The following is a 21,134-nucleotide window of genomic DNA, read 5'->3' on the forward strand; positions in this document are numbered from 1 at the left end:
TCCAGCCATGCGGAACTGTGAGTCAATTTAACCTCTATCCTTTATATATCACCCAATCTCAGACAGTTTTTTATAACAATATGAAGATGAAATAACACAGAGATGAACTATTTATTTATAAAACATTTTTAAATCATAAAAGTTTGTGCTTTTTCAGAGGATATTTATATTTATTTAACACTTTTACATGGATAGGGTAGATGTTAATTAACTACTGTTTTCACCAAATATTCTGCCAAATCATAATATCCTTTACTTTTGAATATAAGGAAATAGTCTATCTATAAAGAAAGTAAATGTTTTGATAAAAAGGTATGTTTTGGGAAAAATTTAGTATAAAAATTTTGACACTTTAATCACACGCTTGGGATCATTATATATTAAAATGCTTATCCTCATGTCACTTGAAACAAAAGTCAGTTTGAATTAGCCTAGTTAAGAAATGAAACTTGCCTGGGCACAATGGCTTCCATCTGCAATTCTAGCACTTTGGGGGGCCAAGGCAGGGGGATCACTTGAGACTAGAATTTGAGACTAGCCTGGGCAACATAACGAGACCCTGTCTCTGTGAAAAGTAAAAACAAATAGTTGGGTGTGGTAGCACCTACTGGTAGCTCCAGCTACTTGGGAGGCTGAGATGGGAGGGTTGCTTGAACCCAGGAGGCTGAGGCTGTGGTGAGCCATGATCATGCCACTGCATGCCAGCCTGGGTGACAGAGAGAAATCTTGTCTCACAAAAAAAAAAAAAAAAAGAAGAAGAAGAAGAAGAAAAAAATAAACGTAAATTAGGAGAGAAAATCTCATCATTTTTGTCAGAGCAAAGGTAGTACCAAAACAATGGTAGGTTTCTCTAGAAATAGATTTTTCTTCAGAAGCACAGAATACTTGTTTATTCTGTTTTTCACACCATGCCCAATCCCTTTTATTTGTTGCATGGCTACTGCATTAATTAGCAGCTTTGTTTGTTTGTGAATATCTGCAGTAAATTGTAAAGCAATTTGGTCTTTTAAATTATCCTTTCTAAGATCAGTGTCCACACCCAAGGCAAATAATTCAAAATTTTAGATTCGTCTCCTATATAGAATTAATTGGTTCTTGTTGTCTTTTCCTTTCTATGCGTTCTATAGCAAAGTGGGAGCATGAAGATACCTAATAACTGTTCAGTAAATATTTGTTGATTGATAACAGAGGCTAGTTAGAAGAGTTTTAATGACTCATTAGTACTTTAATAAATCATGACAACAATATTTATGATGGCTTAGCTATTTTTAGACTCTGCATTCATATACACCAATAATCTATTGGTGGCTTTGAGTTCATTGCTTTACCTAGATAATTAAATATAATATTCCAAATTGATTAGAGATAATAAACTCCTTCAGTAAATATTCAAAATTTATGCTTACATATATCTTCCTGTATGCTCATCAAAATATTACATTGGTTCAGGAAAATCTTCAGTCCACTACCCCATGACACATGCACATTTGAATATAACTAATTTTTTACCTAGTAAGCATCACTTCCCCTATAACCACCACAAACTGTTTATCACATAAAAGGAAGTGTTACAAGAGGTGTTTTTCTTTTGAAGGAACTGTTTGCCTCCTAACTGACCAGCAATTTTGCTTCATCAGCATTTCCAAGTCCTAGATGGGTTTCCCTTACCTGTTTATAATGCATAAAAACTGAACCGGAAAAAACTTGTTTTTTTTCCTCAGAAACCATCTAATACTTTTATTATATTGTTTGCACTTTCTTAAAAAGTGGACTTGTTCCGTCTTTTCCATAACCAAAAATCCAGCCAATGATGCTTTAATCACACTTTGCTACTTGCTGATGATTGAAGACGGGGTTATTTTATGAGTAAATATCACTGTGATGAGCCAAATAATGTTTGAAACTTTTTCTGAAGCTGGGCTTTAAATGGCTTTTGGCACTCTGCTGAGAATAGTGATTTAAGCTGCTGAATAATCATAGGCTTGCCCTATTTTCCCTGTGGTTAGTTTCTACAAGGACAGGCAACTGTGCATGGAAGAACAATTGGGCAGGTCCAGAGGGTAGTAGGGCCGAAAACCATGGACTCCTGATTAATTAGATGTAATATATTTCTCTTTTGTGCTTTATGATGGCGTTGAGAAAAATATGGTGCTTTGGAAATAACAATCTTGTGAAATAGGCAGACATTAAACAAGTACTTGTAAAAAAGATAATAGAGTTATAGAACAATGAGACAGCATTAAAAATGAAAGAATGAAATGTGAAGAGCAGAGTCTAGGTCCTAATCCTAAGAAACCTCAATGTTTAAAGTAACAGAAATCTACGTAGGAGACTGAGAAAGCCACAGTGGAATTTCAGGAAAACAAGGAAAATCATTTCATGAAGAAAACAATAAAAGGAAGGTAGTGTTTTGAGAAGAAGTACGTGGGCAACTGAGCCAAATACTGTTGAAGGTCAGGGAAAATCAAGACTGGATCACCATATCATCTCCTAAACTACTGCTTTTCTGCACCATGTGCTGCCATTGATTGAACTGTGATGTTTGGTGCTGGTGCCTTGATATCACTCTGTCTATCCCCCACAAGTTGCCAGTGTTGACAGCAATGCCAGTAGAGTGATATGTCATGAGTTCAGATTAAAACACATTGGGAGGACAAATAGCAGAGTCCCAAAGGGCATGCTGTGAGTTGTTCTGCTTTTGTTTGAGAACCTACTCTGCTGCTGAGTGAATGGGCATGGCTCTGCAGTTCAGTGATGAGATTAAAGACTCTTAATCTCTGGGTCGGAGGAGCTAGTGGACAAATGCTTTCAGCATGCCATTCTTCAGGCACACAATTCTGAAAGGTAGTCTCTTTTCTTTCAGAAGGTCCCACCGTGATGACCACGATACAGTGCTCCTATGTTGACCTTTTTTCCTTTTCTCTTTATTCATTGCAGCTTTCTGAAATCACCTCCCAAATCAGCTTTCTGCAATTGTGCAAGTCTCCCCTTTCAGCAGAGCTCTTAAAATTAGTATTGATTGGTAGTTGAAAGGAGATTTAGAGTTTCAAGAGTTTTGTTCATTTATTTGATTGTTTTAAGACGGAAGTATTATAAACATGTATAAAATCTAACCAGAAAGATCCAGGAGTAATGGAAGGAATGAATACAAATGAGATAAAGGGTATAATCAATAGAGTGAGTTATCTCAGAGGGAGATAGTGATGGGATTCACCACACTGTATGATTACCTTAGATGAGAAAAGGGATACACAAATACACATACTCTGAGAGGAAAAAAAAAGGGTGTGGATAAGTGTATTTTTTGCAGATTTTATGATGGGAAATACAAAGAGTTTCTTTCGGTGGCTTCTGTATTTTTCATGAAGTTCGTTTATTTATTCAGTGTATACTTACTGACTGCTCACTACAAGGCAGAGACTATGCTGAGCACTTGGTCTAGCAAATAAGATAGTAACCACTCTCCAGGGAAAACTCACAGTCCTCAAGGAAGTCAGTTGCTGTGTATAAAGCGAAGGCTGATTACATATTAAATTTACCAACATTGAGAGCAACAGGTCACTAGAACATAAAACAGGAAAAAGAATCTGGATAAATTCGGCAAAACTTTCAGGAGAAAGTGATGTGGAAGCTGAGATCTGAATAATTGGAAGATCTTGAGAGTTGAAGGATAAATGTGTACAGATCTCAAGGAGAGTGCAAAATATAAGACCAGAGGCCAGAGGATGCAGAGGCCAGAACACAAAGATGATCAACGTTCCTCAATTATTGAAAGTGAGGGACAGTGTCCTGCAAGTTTCAGAGAGAGGAAGATGCCTGATAGTGCAGAATTTAAATTGACATGATTAGGGCTTTGGATTTTATTCAAAAGGGACTAGGAAAGTACTGTTTATATGGGACAATGGCATAATCAGATCTGCAATTGTTAAAGATTATTCTCGTAGCATTTTTGGAAATTTAAAGAACAGATTAGAAAGTGCAAAGCAGAAGCATAGTAGTCAGGACAGTGTTTTTCTAGTCTGTTGTTAATGCTACCCTCATAAATAACAACAGTCGTTGCAACAAACCGCATGTAGCACATAGCACACTTGCAGCTAAAACAAAATTTTTATAAAAATGCTTAACAATTTATACAATATTCTCTCCTCTTTGCTATTCTTCTCTTGTATATTATTCCATTCTACTTTATTTTATTTTTGAAATGCTGATCCATGAAATTGATCTTGTGACACATCATGAGGATTAGGAGATGGTTTTGGTTGTGAGCATAAAAACTATCTTTGGTTTCAACAAGGCAGATGCAGACAGGTGGCCAAATTGAAGATTTATTTGTGACATAGAATCAACAGGACTTGGTGATAGGATAAATTTGAAGATGAGATGGAGACAACAGATATAACCTGCTGATTTTTTGATTAAGCAACTGGGTGGATGACTATATCATTTGGCAATATAAAGGACATCAGGGATGGAGCTTATTAGAAGGGGGCCAATGACATTATTTCAGTTTGCATATTGTGATGCAGTACCTAAATAGCATTTTAGTGTATATGTTGAGTAGACAGTTGGGTATTTGCAAATGAGGTTAGAGAATTATGTCAGGAATATAAATATGTGAATTTCCAACCTAATTATGATAATTAAAGTGATGGAGACAGATACTGTAATCTCGGCAGCAGTATAGGGTGAGAGAAGAGTCTGTGACTGGTCATTTAATTTTTGCCCATTTGAAGTTTAGACAAAAAAAAGGTTAAGCTGGCACATAAGACTAAAAAGTGCCTAACACCAAAGTATGAGAAAATCATAAGTGTGGTGTCATGGAAACTTAATGAAATCCATGTTTCAAGAAGAGACAGATCAAGTGATAGTACTGAAAAAGTGTTCGTGGGATTTAGTGACGCTGAAGTCATTCATGACCATACAAGGGTAGAACAAGTGAGAAGTCAGATTTAAGCAGGTCCAGAAGCTGGACGCAGATGATAAAATACAGACATGGTGTAGGACAATTCTCTGGAGAACTTTTTCTGTGAAGGAAGAGAGTGGAAAAAAAATAATGGAATAGAGAAATGTCCTTTATTGAAAAAAAAAATCCTTTTAGAGTTTTAAGAAGACAGAACCTGGACAGAAATCTGCTTATTGTTTCTTTGAGTTTTATTCAATAGATGTACAGCAAACAAAGTAGGAGATTCATTTTGGAAGTTTACATTACGGAAACTGTATAGATTATTCAAGAAAATTAGGAAAATGCAAAAAAGTAAATTTTAGGGAAATTCCACCCATACTCTTACTACTAAAAGATAATCATTAGTTACATTTCTTTAATGTTCTTCCAGCTTTTCCATGTATACGTTTTAATATAGCCATAATGATATTATTCATATGCATATGTAAAATATTTTATTCACTTACCATTATAACTATTTTTCTATGTAATTTCACAATATTTTTAAAAAATTGATTTAGAAAGCACAAGTGCAGTTTTGTGGTCTGGATGTTTTGCATAGTGGTGTGGTCTGGATGTTTTCCATAGTGGCAAAGTCTGTGCTTTAATGTAACCACCACCCTGATAGTGTACACTGTACCCACTAGGTAATTTCTTATTTCCTACTCTCCTCTAATCCTCCCACCTTCCCAAGTATTCCATGTCTATTCCACTCTCTCTGTCCATGTGCATGCTATTTAGCTCCCACTTATAAGTGAGAATTTGGTATTTGATTTTCTGTTTCTCAGTTATTTTCATTAAGATAATGGCCTCTAGTTCCATCCATGTTCCTGCAAAAGACATAACTGTAGCATACTTTCAAATTTTTTATGGCTCAGTAGTATTCCATGGTGGCTATGAGATTCTTCTGTTTGGTTTAGTGAATTGTTAAAGCTTTTTACTATATTTTTTAATTCCCTCAATGAACTTTTTATTTCCAGAAGTTGTCTTTTTAAAAAATATCTATCACTTTGGCAAATTTTTGACCATTTTCCTGAACTAATTTTCTGATATCTTCGTATTTTTTTATTAGCTTACTCTTGAATCTTATTGAGCTTCTTTAAAATCAATATTTTGAATTATTTATCTGATATTTCAAATATTTGATTTTCATTAGGATTTTTTGCTAATGAATTAGTGTGATCCTTCAGGGGTGTCATAACACTCTGTTTTTTTCATACTTCCAGAATTGTTTTCTCTGGTTCCTTCTCATAGGGAGAAATTATTTCTCCTTCTTATTTTTGAATTTTTTATTTGGATGGAACTTTTTTCTTCCCTTGAGGATGTGACTATAATGTATGTTACATAGGGTCACTTGGCTTTGGTTCTGAGTGCTTTCTGTGGTAAAGATTCTGTATGTAGAGTCTTGGTTGTAGATATCCTTAATGTGGTGAATTTCTCAAATGCTGGTTGTAGTAGCAATGTACTGGGGCATGTGAGCAGGCTTATGGCCTCCTGCAAGGTCAGAATGGTGGAGGTCTCCAGAAGCTTCTTATCTTGTTCCCATGCACTGTGTACTTGTGTCAGGAGATTTAGTATTGGGTTGTGTAGTTTAACCTCCAAGTCAGTAGGTGGTTCTTTCATGTAAGAACCAAGTGCAGTGGTAGTGGAAGGATTGATGCTCGTTCTTTGTTCACATGGAGAAGCTCTTGTTGGCTCAGGCAATGGGTTGGTCTGTGGAATGCTCAGTGGTCTGGGCTCCCCACTCAGCTCCACAGAAGGGGACGAAGCTAGTTGGAGCTGGACTGGGCAAGCTCACCCTTGGATCCCCCAGTGGCAAGCACAAGCACCAGCCCTGACAGAGGTGCTAGGGAAGCTTACGGTGAAATGTGCTGGGATATCCCCAGAGTATGGGAGTGGGGTTGCTCCAGCTCTATTGCCTGGACAGGCAGGAACATGACCCATTTCCCTATCACACCCTTGTCCTGGTACTCAGGACACACAGTTCTGTCAGACACTCCTGTCCATATCTGGTCTGCAATGTTGCCAAGGGCCATAAAAGACACCTGCCTTGTAAACTTATTGTCAAAATGGCTGTGGTGCAGAAACTGCCCCCTCAGCCCCAGACACAAAAACCTCTAGGTCTCCACTACAGGAATGCTGGTGCTCTGTGTAAAGAGTGAACAGTTCCCCACCTTTCACATAACTCTGGGCCTAGTGTGAACACTGCCGGTGGGAATGCAGTCACCCCTAATTACCTCAGAAAGGCTGTCCCCCAGCATGCTTGTGCCAGCTTCCTATGGGAGTGGCCACAGCTGTGTTTGTAGCAGTGAGCAGAGGAAGAGTAGAAGTACTCCTCTCTATGCCTAGGCCTGAGCACGGAGGCTGCTTGGCCACTGGAATGGAACTACAGTCCTCCCTTGCAGAGCCAACCACAGCACCTGTATCTCTGCTGGAAGCAGGACCATCGTTACAGCTCACAAATGGGAAACACTTGGGCACTGAAAAGCACATGATCTGGTTTTCTTTGTACCAAGAAGTGCTACCTTCATGAGCTGCACTCTCCCTTCTTTTAGGAGCAACACTTCCTCCCCAGGGATAGACTCCCTACCTAGGAGATAGACCCCTGGAAATTCTGCAGCTCCCCTAGGTCCAGCCAGTCCTTTGCAGCTGACAGAATCTGAGCAGGCACTGGGGAGTGTCTGCAGGGGTTCCCGTGATATGGAGACACAGGGGCTGATATTCCCTGGGTAAGACACAGTTATCTGATAGCTTCACCACAAGTATGGTGCCGGGTCACCACTGCTCAAGTTAGAGGAAGGGTGAGTAACCTGTAGTGAGTTGGTAGTCTGATAATGCCCTCAAAAAGTCACCAATTTGCTGTCTATACCAGCCTATACCAGTGTTTGGGCTCACAAAGATAGAAGAGCTATCTGAGAGTTCAGATATCAGAGGTCTGCCACAGGGATGAGGGAAACCAAAACATTTCCACTGATCTTTCTGATGAAATACGAGTTGCTTGGGGTTCCCAGCTGATTTCTACCAGTCTTTTGCTTTTCTCTTTTTCTATGCCCCAGCTTCTTCCTGGGAGTTCTCCACTAGGTTCTAATACTTTCCCTTCAATAATCTATTTGAGTTATGATTATAAGTAAGTAATCTTGGTTCCTCTTATGATAACTGGTATCTGATGTCTCTAGTCAGCCTTCTTGAACTAGAACCTCATGTCATAATGTTTACAAAATAATTTTACTTTGTATAATATTTGGAATGAAAATATACTATAACACACTTAACCATTTTTTTCTTCTTTACATCTAGATTTTCTGCATACTGTTTTTAATATCATTTGAATGTCATTCTCATTCCTGAATATATCTAGATTCACATGCTCAAAATCTAAAATATTGATAAAGATAAACCTTGGAAAGTCTCTCTCCCTCTCAGATACCAGCCGTGACCTACATTCTATTTAAATTAGTCTCTAGTCTTCCAGCCCTCACCAGTGCACAAGTGAGTTGGCAACATCTCTTACCCTTATTCCTCCTCCTGTGGCATGATACAGGCTTTCCGACATCAGGGCCCTGGAAAGACTGCCTTCAGGAGTCACTAGTGTTGATCTCAACTCTATACTTTAATGCTCCTACTATTGTCCTTCTTACTATAGGTAACATTGCTAAAGGGTAACCTTGAGGAGACCTTGGTTTTAGCTGTTACATCAGCATCATGCCTGTTACCATGGGTATTCTAGTGGGTGTTGTTGCTGCTCTCATGTAAGTGCCCAATGGGTTCTTGCCTACTGTCCAGATAGAGTCAATTTATCATGGCAGGGGAATTGCAATGAAGTGTTTAATTTGCAGAGGTAGCTGAAAAGGAGACCAGAGTTTTATTTTCAATCAGATTAGTCTCCCAGAGAATATGAGGGCTAGGATTTTTCCAAGGTATTTTGGGGGAAGGGGTTTGGGGGTTTAGGCAATGTGTGCTTGCTGCTGATTGATTGGAGGCATATCCATGTGGGAAATGGACCTCTTGCATGCTGAATCACTTCTCTGTGAGGCTACAGGAGGAATTGGTGGGTCCAGGTGGAGCCATTGGTGTTCCAACATGCAACAAAAACCTGAAAAGATATCTCAAAAGGCTAATTTTACGTTCCACAATGGTGGTGTTATCTGCAGGAATAATTGGGGAAGTTGCGTATCTTGTGACCTCTTGTATATAATGGCTGGCAACTGTTCATGTCTACACCTTAGCAGAATTCAGGCTTCTCCATCCACCTAGCCTGGTGGTGTCTCATTAACTTTACAAACGTGGTTGAGTTTTGGGGAAGGGTTATTATCATTTAAACTACAAACTAAATGTCTCCCAAAGTTACCTTGGCCTAAGCCCAAGAATAATTAAAGGCAACTTGAAGGTCAAAGGAAAGATGGGGTTTAACCAGATCAGATCTCCTTCACTGCCATTATTTTGCCATTATTGTAATTTTTGCAAAGGTAGTTACACTAGCAAAGACTATGTCTTAAGTGACCATGGAATATCATCTAAAATGACACACTTTTGAGCCAAAGTCAATGCCATCAATATTTATACTAAGGGAGACCACCCCTCATATCGTCTTATGCCCAATTTCTGCCTCCAAAGAAAGAAGAAGTAAAAACTAAAAGGCAGAAATGAAATCCACAGACAGACAGTCAGGTGCCACGCCCTGGGCCTACTAGTTAAAGATCAACCCCTGACCTAACCGGTTATGTTATCTATAGATTCCAGACATTGTATGGAAAAGCACTGTGAAAATCCCTCTCCTGTTCTGTTCCATTCTAGTTACCAGTGCTTGCAGCTCCCAGTCACATACCGACTGCTTGCCCAATCGATCACTGACCCTCTCACGCAGACCCCCTTAGAGTTGTAAGCCCTTAAGAGGGACAGGAATTGATCACTGGGGGAGCTCGGTTTTTGAGACTTGAGTCTTGCCAATGCTCCTAGTCAAATAAAGCCCTTCCTTCTTTAACTCGGTGTCTGAAGGGTTTTGTCTGTGGCTGGTCCTGTTACAATACTGGGCAAACAGGTATAAACTGAGCAAGCTGACACCTATGGTCACCTTAATTGTAGCAGGAACTTTCTGTGCACCAACATTAGATTTAATTTCCTTGATTTCTTACAGCCTGCTTTCTTTTTTTTTTTTTTTTTTTTTTTTTTTTGAGACGGAGTCTCGCTCTGTTACCCAGGCTGAAGTGCAGTGGCCAGATCTCAGCTCACTGCAAGCTCCACCTCCCGGATTTACACCATTCTTCTGCCTCAGCCTATTGAGTAGCTGGGATTACAGGCACCTGCCACCTCACCTGGCTAGTTTTTTGCATTTTTCAGTAGAGACGGGGTTTCACTGTGTTAGCCAGGATGGACTCGATCTCCTGACCTCGTGATCCACCGGTCTCGGCCTCCCAAAGTGCTGGGATTGCAGGCTTGAGCCACCTGCGCCCAGCCACAGCCTGCTTTCTTAAAGACTTCAGAAGAAGTTCATCTGAGTTAATGGGAGAAAATAGGATACTATCAAGGCTAAATTCATCCAAGTCATATTTTTATCCTCACAAAACCGGAACACCTATTGTACAACCTGAGTGGTTGGGAATTAGTGTTTGTTTTCACTCTTGCCTATAGTTCTGTGGTGTTTGGGGTTGTCAATTGTTCTAAATTCCCTTTCTCTTGTCTACTAAGAAATTCATTAAGTTTGTGAAGGTGAAACAGTAGGCTGCAAAGAATAGCCCAAGGAGTGGCTTCCAAGAGCCCAAGACTGAAGCTTCTTTCATGTTCTGTCAAAGAAATCCTGCACTTAAGGGAAGGTGTGGTGCCAGACCTTTCCTTTATAGCTTTAGCTGTATGTTGTAATTGTCTTTTTTATGGTTTAGTTTTATATTTCGGGATCATAGGAGGAATTTGATTTTGGAGAGCTTTTGATTTTATTAACATTTTATAATAAATGAAGAGTGTGAAAAGAAAATAAATCTTTGTGCCCCCAAATCACTAAGCTAAAGGAAGAAGTCAAGCTGGGAACTGCTTAGGGCAAACCTGCCTCCCATTCAGGCAATTCTCTGGCCTCAGCCTCCTGAGTAGCCAGAATTACTGGCACCCACCACCATGCCCAGCTAATTTTTTGTATTTTTAGTAGAGACAGGGTTTCACCATGTTGGCCAGGCTGTTCTTGAACTCCTGACCTCATGGTCTGCCCACCTTGGCCTCCCAGAGTGCTGGGATTATAGGTATGAGCCCCCGCGCCTGGCCTCCTGCCTCCCATTCTATTCAAAGTCATCCCTCTTCTCACTGAGATAAATGCATATCTGATTGCCATCTTTGGAAAAGCTAAACAGAAACTCAAAAGAATGCAACTATTTGTCTCTCACCTGGAAGCCCCCTCCCTGCTTCGAGTTGTCCTGCTTTTCTGGACAGAACCAATGTACATCTTACATATTTTGATTGATGTCTCAAATCTTCCTAAAAAGCATAAAACCAAGCTGTGCTCTGACCATCTTGGGCACATGGCATCAGGACCTCCCGAGGCTGTGTCATGGGCACGTGTCAGCAACCTTGGAAAAATAGACTTTTTTTTGGTTATTTATTTGTTTTTGTCTTACTTGGTTTCATTTTATTTATTTATTTTATACATTAAGTTCTAGGGTACGTGTGCACAACGTGCAGGTTTGTTAGATTTGTATACATGTGCCATGTTGGTGTGCTGCACCCATTAACTCGTCATTTACATTAGGTATATCTCCTAATGCTATCCCTTCCCCCTTACCCCCCACCCCATGACAGGCCCAAGTGTGTGATGTTCCCCGCCCTGTGTCCAAGTGTTCTCATTGTTCAGTTCCCACCTGTGAGTGAGAACATGCGGTATTTGGTTTTCTGTCCTTGCAATAGTTTGCTCAGAATGATCTAAATTAACTGAGAGCTGTCTCAGATATTCGAGGTTCACATTTGGTAACCATGAACGGATTCTGAGTGGAGATGTCCCTGACCTTTGACAAATCTCCTATCAATATTTGGTACTAGCCTGAGCTATCTTTACGGCTAACACCAATAGGACAATTTGCTGAGTCCTGGAAGCACCCCCTCCAGAGAATCCATGATCTCCTAAAATGTGATTACGATCTAAAGTTTATTTTGCTGTACAACTCCTTTTTTGGGGAGTTTTACTTGCTTCCAACACAAAGAAGGCAAGTTTTTCCTACTTCCATGATGTTGGAAGGCAAGTAACTCCTTTATGGAGTTTGAGCTGGCGTTCAACAGGGAAAATGAGCTTGAGTTTTTTCCTGCATCTAGGACGGTAGAGAGCAGTCTTCAGCCTGAGATCCAGTCCTAGGTAAGTAACTGAATTGGTGTTTGTCTTGCTAAAGTTAAGCTTAACAACCAGCTGGTCTTAATTTCTCCTTACCGTTAGAGCACTCCATAATTGTGGAAGTTGTGCAATTGTTTTGCTTAACTTTGGTTTGTTTCTGTTTTTGTTACTGTTTCAGTGTTTTTTCTATTGGGTTTGACCAACTCTATATCCAACTTGATCAGCTCTGAAGGAAAGCTTCCAATTATGGAGAAGGAGTCCTCTGAAGTGGCTAAATTCACACATAGACAAAAGAAAAGGTAGTGTGGTGGGGGGAGAAAACCAACAAAAGGGAAAAAAAGGAAAGATTTCTGATTTTGACTACTTAAGGGGTTTTATTTACATATCAAGGCCACCTGTTTTGTTGCCAGGCCAAACTGAAAGAGCAATGGCTGTCTTCCCATTCTGCTGTTCCACAGCTAAGGTTCTGCTTTCTTTTATTCACCACAACAGTCTGGATTTGGTTCTTAAATCAAGCCTTTCCTGGTTTGATACTTGGTACTTCTGAAATAGCAGCAATTTATCCTAGCTGAAATATGGTAATGAGATTTAAAAAGCTTTAATTTAAAGGACCTCAATGGCTAAAAGTCAACTTCATTAAAAGCTAATATCCAAGATGTGCGTGTGTCTGCACGCGTGCACGTGCATGTGTGTTTGTATTTAAAAGGCTTTCATGGTTTTGTTGTTGTTGTTGTTGTTGTTTTCCTAAGAATTGGTTAGAAACAATGAAATTTTCTTAAAAGATTGATTGACTCTTAATAAATTATAAGAGATTTTAATTGTTTCAACCCAAAGTTTAACTTTTATTGCATCTCGCCATTTTCAGTTTTCTCTCCTTTTAAAAGGCACTAAATGGTTACTGTCTACTTCAACTCTGCTTCGAGTTGTCCCACCTTGCCGGATGGAACCAATGTACATCTTATATACATTGATTGATGTCTCATGTCTCCCTAAAAATGTGTAAAACCAAATTGTGCCCCAACCACCTTGGGCACATGTTGTCAGGACCTCCTGGGGCTGTGTCTCAGGCACAGGTCCTCAACCTTGGCCATATCAACTTTCTAAATTAACTGAGACCTGTTTCAGATATTCGAGTTTACAAGGGTAACAAAAATTAACTCGATAAAATAAATTAAAGGCTACTTCTGCCAATATTTTGAGACCAGTATATTTTAACAAAATTTTTATTTAATGATTTCTGTCTTTCTTGTATAGTCATACAGAATTCACAAAAAGGACAGGACATAATGTTTGAAGGCTCTACCTGACCCGATTTAGACATCTGAAAATCATTGCTTGAAAGACATGGATCAACCAAATCCAAATATTTTAAGTATCTAAAAAGTTAAATTGGAAACTGAAAAGACATGCTTGTCTTATGCTTCACAAAGATGCCTAAGCATTGGATTTTTTAATGTGGAATTATTCTACATAGCTCTTCTGAGCTCTCAACATTAGGCAGCCTACCACGTCGAAATGGTATAATCAATCCATAGATGAACAGTCCTAAAGAAAACGAATGTTCCCAAATTCCATAAAGATTGATGATGTCTCTGAAAGGATGGCATATACTTTGTGACAGAGTAAGATTTCTTCTCTGTCTTGGGAGCCATTGACTGCAGTCATATTGCTATTCAAGTAGTGGTAGTTAATGATTTAATCTTTATTGATATAAGAAAAGATTCCATTTGTTTAATATGCAGGTTATTTGTGATGCTAAATGCAATGTAATTGATGTAATTTAAAAGTTTCAGAGATAATGTCATGATTAATTCATCTGTAAACAGTCTGGCATCTTTCATTTTATTGAGGCAGGCAAAATTTTTAACTAGCTGAAATGTGAGTAAGAACATTTATGACAACAATTATCATTTAAAAATACAATGCGGTATGAAAGATGAATGTCCTACAGGGCATTGTGCATTTGCTGTAAGGTCTTAAGAGCTGTAATTCGGCATGATTCATTGTCTCTGTATGAAAGAAACACGAGGGCAGCATAAGTAGCGTTGTGTCTTTGGACTCAATAAGGTTTTAGAATTTCATGAAGGAGGTCACTGAGTATATTTCAAGGGTCAATTTCTTGAGAGTTTTGCTGCCGCTATGCAACTATTCATTCATTGAATCATTTATTCATCCATTTAATAAATATCATGGAGTGCCTTTTAAAAGACAAATGCTTTGGAAGAACTGGGGATATGTATATATAGATTGTTTCTGCCATCAAAGAACACCTAAAGTATTAAAGAGTATAGTTTAAGATTCAATTAATATCCCACAAAATACACAAAATGGATACCAAGGGAGCAATGAAAGAAGGCATTTAACCTAGGCTTGGGGACAGGCTGATCAGAAGCTGCTGGAGGAATTGACATGTGAAAACTGTATCTTATTAAAGGATGCAGATAAAGTCACTGAAAAGTTATTCCAGGCATAGAAGATGACATACAAAAGCAAGAGGTTTAAAAATAAAGCCAAACAAAACAATATGTGTTATTTATGAGCCATACCACATATTTGGTGATGTTAGAGAGGAATGTGCAAGGCAAGAAATGTTGCAGAGCAAAATCGAGGGGTAGAAAGATTCTAGAATGTGGAGGGTCATGAGGACTCTATTATACAATTTAGAAATTTTTCTATAGATTATATAGACCCATGAAAGCACTATTAGTTTAGGTAGATGACTTTAGGGTTTTGAAAGGGATGAGACTAGAGGTGTAGAGAAACCATTTAGTGTTGTGATGATGTAATCTGGGGAAGAGATGATACAGGCATAATTACCACTGGGCTATGGCCGTAATTTGGGAGTGAATGAGAAAATTGAACCTAAATTCGCAGTTTCAAAAGCATAGAGATTAAAGGCAGAATAAATAGGGGCATTTCAACATATAGTGAAGTAAGGGTTTAAGTAGGGGGCACAGAAAGAAAAGCCCATAAAGATGACAAAAAAAAAAGATGAGAAAAACACTCCAACAATTAAGAGAGTGTTATAAAACCTCAGGAACAAGGAACTAACACTAATGATGTGGTAAAAAATAAGAAAGATAGCTTTAACTATTAGACTATCCATCAATAACTTCAGAAAAACAGTTTCGGTGGAATACTATGGGTAGAATACAAACTTCTGTGGGTAGTGTAACAGATAGAGTTGAGAGTTGAAGACATGGAAATGGAGTGTTAATAGTTGTGTCCCTGAGAGAACATAGCCTGGACACTGAGATGTCCTGGATCCTCAACTTACCACTGGCCATGGGCAACGTTGCAGTGGGATATATACACAAAGGACAGAAAGTAGCCAAATGGTTACTCATTATTATTGGCTAAAACTTTTACCCCAAACTCCAATGTATTCCTCTACTGAAATCAACCGAATTGATGATGCAACTCCTCAAATGCAGACCTACCTGTAAAAAGAGTTGGGTCAGTGAATTGCGGTGAGAAAGTGGGTATTGACTTCAGGGGTGTCACCTGTGATGAAAGAATAAGTATGGAATAAAGTCATATACCAACAGATTAAGACCAAGCAGGTAGGCTTTCTTTTTGTGGAAGGTGAGTTAGGGATGTTTGTTTTACAAATGTAGTATTTTCTAAGCTATTTACAAATGTTAACTATTTAAGCTTTTTTTTTTTATTTGATGAGGTACAAATTATTGCTGTAGATGAGTAAATAGAAACACAGAAAGAGTAAGCAAATTGCCCAAAGTCACTCACATTTTTGAGTAGAAGTGTCAGGATTTGAACTCAGGCCGTCTGGCTTCAGAGTCTCTGCTCTTCCATGCTCTAAATACACTATATTGTATAGGTTGGGTTTATATATATATATTTATATTTATTTACTTATTTATATTTTCTAATAAGGACATAGAGTAGTGAATTAAAGTTATCACTTGGAATCTCCGAAATCCCGTTTTGCTTAATAATAATTAAAGAATTCCTTTAATTAAGAACTTTAGGCCAGGTACAGTGTTTTATTCCTGTAATCCCAGTACTTTGGGAGGCCTAGGTGGGAGGATCACTTGAGGTCAGGAGTTCAAGACCAGACTTGCTAACATGGTGAAACCTTGTCTCTACTAAAAATGTAAAAATTAGCTGGGTGTAGTAGTGCATGCCTGTAATCCCAGCTACTCTACTCAGGAGGCTGAGGCAGGAGAATTGCTTGAACCCAGGAGGCAGAGGTTGCAGTGAGCCGAGATCGTGCCACTGCACTCCAGCCTGGGCGACAGAGCGAGACTCTGTCTCAAAAAAAATAAAAAATAAAATAAAAGAACTTTAGACACACAACCACAGTTTAATTATAAAAAACTAAACTCACGTCATATAATGAGTTCCTATATCAAGTTACCTATAATGTCAAGAATAACACACAGGTGCACTATACTATTTATTCATTAGTATACCTAGCGCTGAGTTTATAAAATAGATTACCTTCAAGAATAAGGAATCCAGGACTGGAAGAGAATGCAAACATTTTAGAATGAGCATTTAGAAAAATGAGACTGTGTGATGAGGATTTAACTAGAGAGTAGTAAAAGGCATGTTAATCAGCTATGAAGTCTGACTGAGTCTGACTTGCATACATTGGCAGTGGACCAAGTGACCTGGCTTTATGACTCGACTTTCACTAGCAACAGTCAATAGAGCAGGAAGATGTGTGCATATGTATCCGTGTGTCTGTGTGTCAAGGATTGAGGAAGCAAATGATCCTTTCTACAATCAGGGTTGCTGAAGGGAAAGGCAGTAAGGCAGATGGATAAGGGAGCAATTGGAATTTTAGGAATATATATTTACATAGTTTTGTACAGTTCAGTAATAATCCAGATAAATTGCTTAGGCCAGATGGTTGGTTTATCCAGCCATGCAGTGTGCCTTTTGTATGCAAATGAAATGACTACATATCAAGAGAGCCTTGGGCAGAATCCAAAATGAAGCAGCCAATTTTCCCTAAAAGGTGATAAATTTAGGACCTGGAGAGGAGAATACCGGAGGCTGACAATATTGTTTCCTAATACGTCCTAGTGATTTAATTTTAATAAATTGATGTGAACTCACTGGTCATCTAATTGTTCTCTAATAGATGTGTTGTAGAGAGTTTTTTTTTTCTTTCTTTTTTTTTTTTTTGCATAAGTATGGCACAGAGGAGGCTAATAAAACTAACATTTTCTGCAATTTTTGGTTTATTCAAACCATTTCAATTTCAATTTCTCAAAAACTCATCATTGGAAGAAAATTAGCAAGCCCCTAAATGATCACGAAATTGCAAATTCTCACAATAGCCTCAAAGAAATGCCTATCAGATCAAAGTTGGGGAAGAAAGCATAGTTGAGTAGAATGAGATAGAGTCCTGAAGATCATGATTAACACAATGACGGCTATTTCACCTGAAATCTCTGCCACCCTCAATAAATGTGTGCTTTATCAAGTAATTCTTTCTCCTTTGACTAGAGTGGGATAGGGAAAAGGTGGCTCTCAAGTTGGCCACTGCCTAGCTTCAAAAGAAGAGCTGGCAATTCAAATATTTTCTTGATACTTTAGGATTGGGAAGTCGTGTTGCTGAGTTTCTATGATTAGACACTAAAGGAAAGTTTGAAAGCGAGACAAAGTATAAAATGGCATAAATTATGGGTAAACAAAAAATTCCTTCTGGAAGAGAGAAGAGGATGGGGTAGAAATTCCATGAGTGACAGATCAATCAGCCCCTGAAGTTGTTTTAGAAAAAGACATTAGTGATCTTGGTGAATTGGGTTATCTGATCATTTTGGTAGACTCTTCTGTTCCCTCCCTTCTGAACCCTTGCCACAAAAACTAAACACATGACCCAAACCTCACCAAGTATATTACTTCATTTGCCTGGCAACAATGATTGGTCCAAGGCATAAGCATGTGACCCAAGCAGGGCCAATCAGATTTTTTTCCCTGGGGTTGCTATTTGGTCGTTGATAGGAGGAAATACTTTTACCCCTGACGATTGCTAGACTGAGATGCTGGTAGTAATAGTAATCTTTCCTAGTCACTGGAAGTAGCCTGTGTGCAGTAGGAGAGAAAGAGATCTGTCCCGCTGAAAGAGAAACAAAAGCCAAAATAAGAAACAAATGGAGAGCGGGTCTTCATTCCCATCTAAGAAGGTTTGGCTGTGTAGCCTCAATTCTGTAAGCTGCACTTGAAATCAGGTATTCTGACTTGGTTACTGACATCTTTCAGGTGCCAGTTTTAAGTCCTATACTCACCTAAACAAAATTCGCCACCTAAAAATAGTGTCACTCCCCACCTCCCCAGTCACCCAAGAGTGTGTTCTTTGTAAAAAGAGCATCACTAAGTAAAATGGGAGCTTAAGAAATCAAGTAATAGAAGGCTGTGGTCAGGAAGAAGAATTTCTGAATTGAAGAGCTTGATCATGCAGCAATTCTGAGAGATGGCGAGATCTAACAGAAGCAATGACGTTGTTAGATATTATCAATGCATACTTTCTGGGGGTCATGAGAATGATGTATCAGAGACACGGGTAGAAAATGTCTTGTTGTTTCATTTAGAAAATCATTCAGAAGGAAAGGAAATTAGATTTTAATAGGTCCTAGCAATGAGGATTTTTAGACAATGGTATCTGAAATCAGAAGGGAAAAGCTGTTGAACTACAATGGAGGAGTAAAATACCCGATGAAGCAGCGATACTGTAATGAAATCTACCAAACATATTGAGTGTCAGGTACAGGCAGAACATTAGGTTATTTCTGTTTTAAATTTTATAGCGCAAGTGAAAAGTTTTTTTTTTTTTTTTTTTGGTTTTTCATTTTTGCTATTTGGGGTAACAAAGAAAACATTTATGAAGAAGAGAAAGACATTCCACTAGGAATACAGTCTGCAGAAATAGTACAATTTACATCCAGAGAGAACTTTGCTTGTGAGGGCTGCCTACTTGATGCGAATGTTGTTCGATAGTTATCACTTTGATTTCCACAGGTACCGTAGAGATATTCCAAGACCAAAGGTGTGACTAAATATAAAGTAATGGGGTCTCTAAGTTAATGTCCACTAGGTGGCAGTAGACTGTGGTTTTTATTAATAACACTAGTCTTTAAATGTATTTGTAGTATATTTAATTTCCACTGAAGTCTTAAAGATTTTGCTATGCAAACTGTTATTTCCAATATGTACATATCTTAGAGAATCATTTATTGTAATTTTCTTCTTTTCTAGATGAGTTTATGCCCAGGACCACCAGATAATTGAGTCCTATACAAAAGCTTCTAATCCATGTGCTGTGGCTCAGGACTATACACAGAAAAAACACACAGTTTTTAAATTGATTGTTTAAAAGGAAACATATTTATGACATTTGTTCCATGATGTGTATCTCTCACCTTGTTAGCTCAGGCAGAATTAAAATGCTAGACAATAATGTTCCATGCCACTGTGCTTACTCAGGTCTCTCACACCGGTGTGCTTCTGGCACCAAGTCACATGACATTTGAGTAATAGCTGTCTCCTGTGTGGACTTTACACCACATGATGTCAGGGGCCATTCATTCTATTCCAATTATATAAATCATAGATTAGAACAGGTCTTGGCAAGGACTGGGTACTATATGAATATTTTGGAGTAAATGTATAAGCACAAAATATTTTATGTGGTTATATATCTAGTAAAACACGCAAGGCTAACATATCCTCTTTCATTAGACTTCAAGAATACTCCGGTAAATATTTATCAGAAAAAGGAACCAGGAAAAATGAAAGAAGAAATAAAATTAAAATCTTGGACAGACCAAAATAAATGATACAGAGCATTTAGGTAGTCAGAAGCTATGCTAACTGGTTTCCAAACAAGGTAAAGAACAGCCTGCTAGGAACACACTGTATCTCAAAGGGCAAAACAATAACGTCAAACCTTTCTCTTCTGCATTGCAAATACCATTTGCATTTCAATGACACTACACTCTAAAGAATATGCTCTAAGTTTGTTAGATAAGCCACATGTGCTCTGTTTCAAATCACATAGTAATAAAAGTGTTCCAGTTCTTTGATAGATTTACATAATTCCCTGCTGGACTACCATTGATTCCCCTTAAGAAATGTATGTAGACTCTCTACGAAAAATAGAGTTTCTTAAATCCAACTTCCTATGTGGAATGTATTATTACTTTATAGGAAAATAATTTCCAGCTGTTTTCCTGTTGTTCCCAAGAGTCTTTCCAATTTCTTTATATATCTATCCTAGAATGTTCAATTTTCTCAAGCCCCTTAAAAAACCATTCTTGCTTTTCTACTCATTTTCACTTGTTAATCTTGACCCAGTTTTCTCTTGGTTTCATATTTTATCATTCTACTTTTATTCCACTCTCTGCCCTCTCCAACTCCCCTAAATAAATTAGTTTTTTTGGTTACCATACCCCTATTTGTTTGGAACATTATCGAATGTTGGAAAACATAAGTTTGTCTTAGGACACAAAGTTTCTAACAAAGATTGATTCTTCTTATATTAAATAACTGATTCTTTATACTTTTCATGGCATTTTAGAATGCAGGGTAGGATTGCAATCCCTGAAATGTACCAATTCTGAGTTAAATTTATGTATTTATTTTCTCAGCACACCACAGAGGTTGTGCCATCACTTTTTTGTATCATGCTGCCCCTGATTTTCTTCCTGGTGGGACTGAGACATCCATCTTTCCACGACTGTGGTCAGGAGATTAGGACTGTTATAAATGAGGCACAAAGAGAATTACTATTCCAAGTAGAATTTTGCAGTCAGTAAGATGTTAAAGATTATCTAAAGAATATCAAGTCAAATCCAGAAGTCTCAGCTAAAGGTGTTTCTTCTTTAATATACAGATTTTATACTGCCCATCAATGAGGGG

General features: G+C 38.3%; 1 long non-coding RNA gene across 1 annotated transcript in view; it reads left to right on the forward strand.

Annotated features, from left to right (window-relative positions):
- The window catches only part of LOC115899030, a 33,573-nt gene extending 13,899 nt beyond the window's left edge, over positions 1 to 19,674 (forward strand). The window contains exons 2-3 of the long non-coding RNA XR_004058635.1: positions 12,424 to 12,544; positions 19,473 to 19,674. This is a non-coding gene — a long non-coding RNA (uncharacterized LOC115899030). The remainder of the gene's footprint in view (positions 1 to 12,423; positions 12,545 to 19,472) is intronic.
- Positions 19,675 to 21,134: the final 1,460 nt, after the last annotated feature.

This window comes from Rhinopithecus roxellana, chromosome 8 (assembly GCF_007565055.1).
Source record: "Rhinopithecus roxellana isolate Shanxi Qingling chromosome 8, ASM756505v1, whole genome shotgun sequence".
Taxonomy (NCBI): Eukaryota; Metazoa; Chordata; class Mammalia; order Primates; family Cercopithecidae; genus Rhinopithecus; species Rhinopithecus roxellana.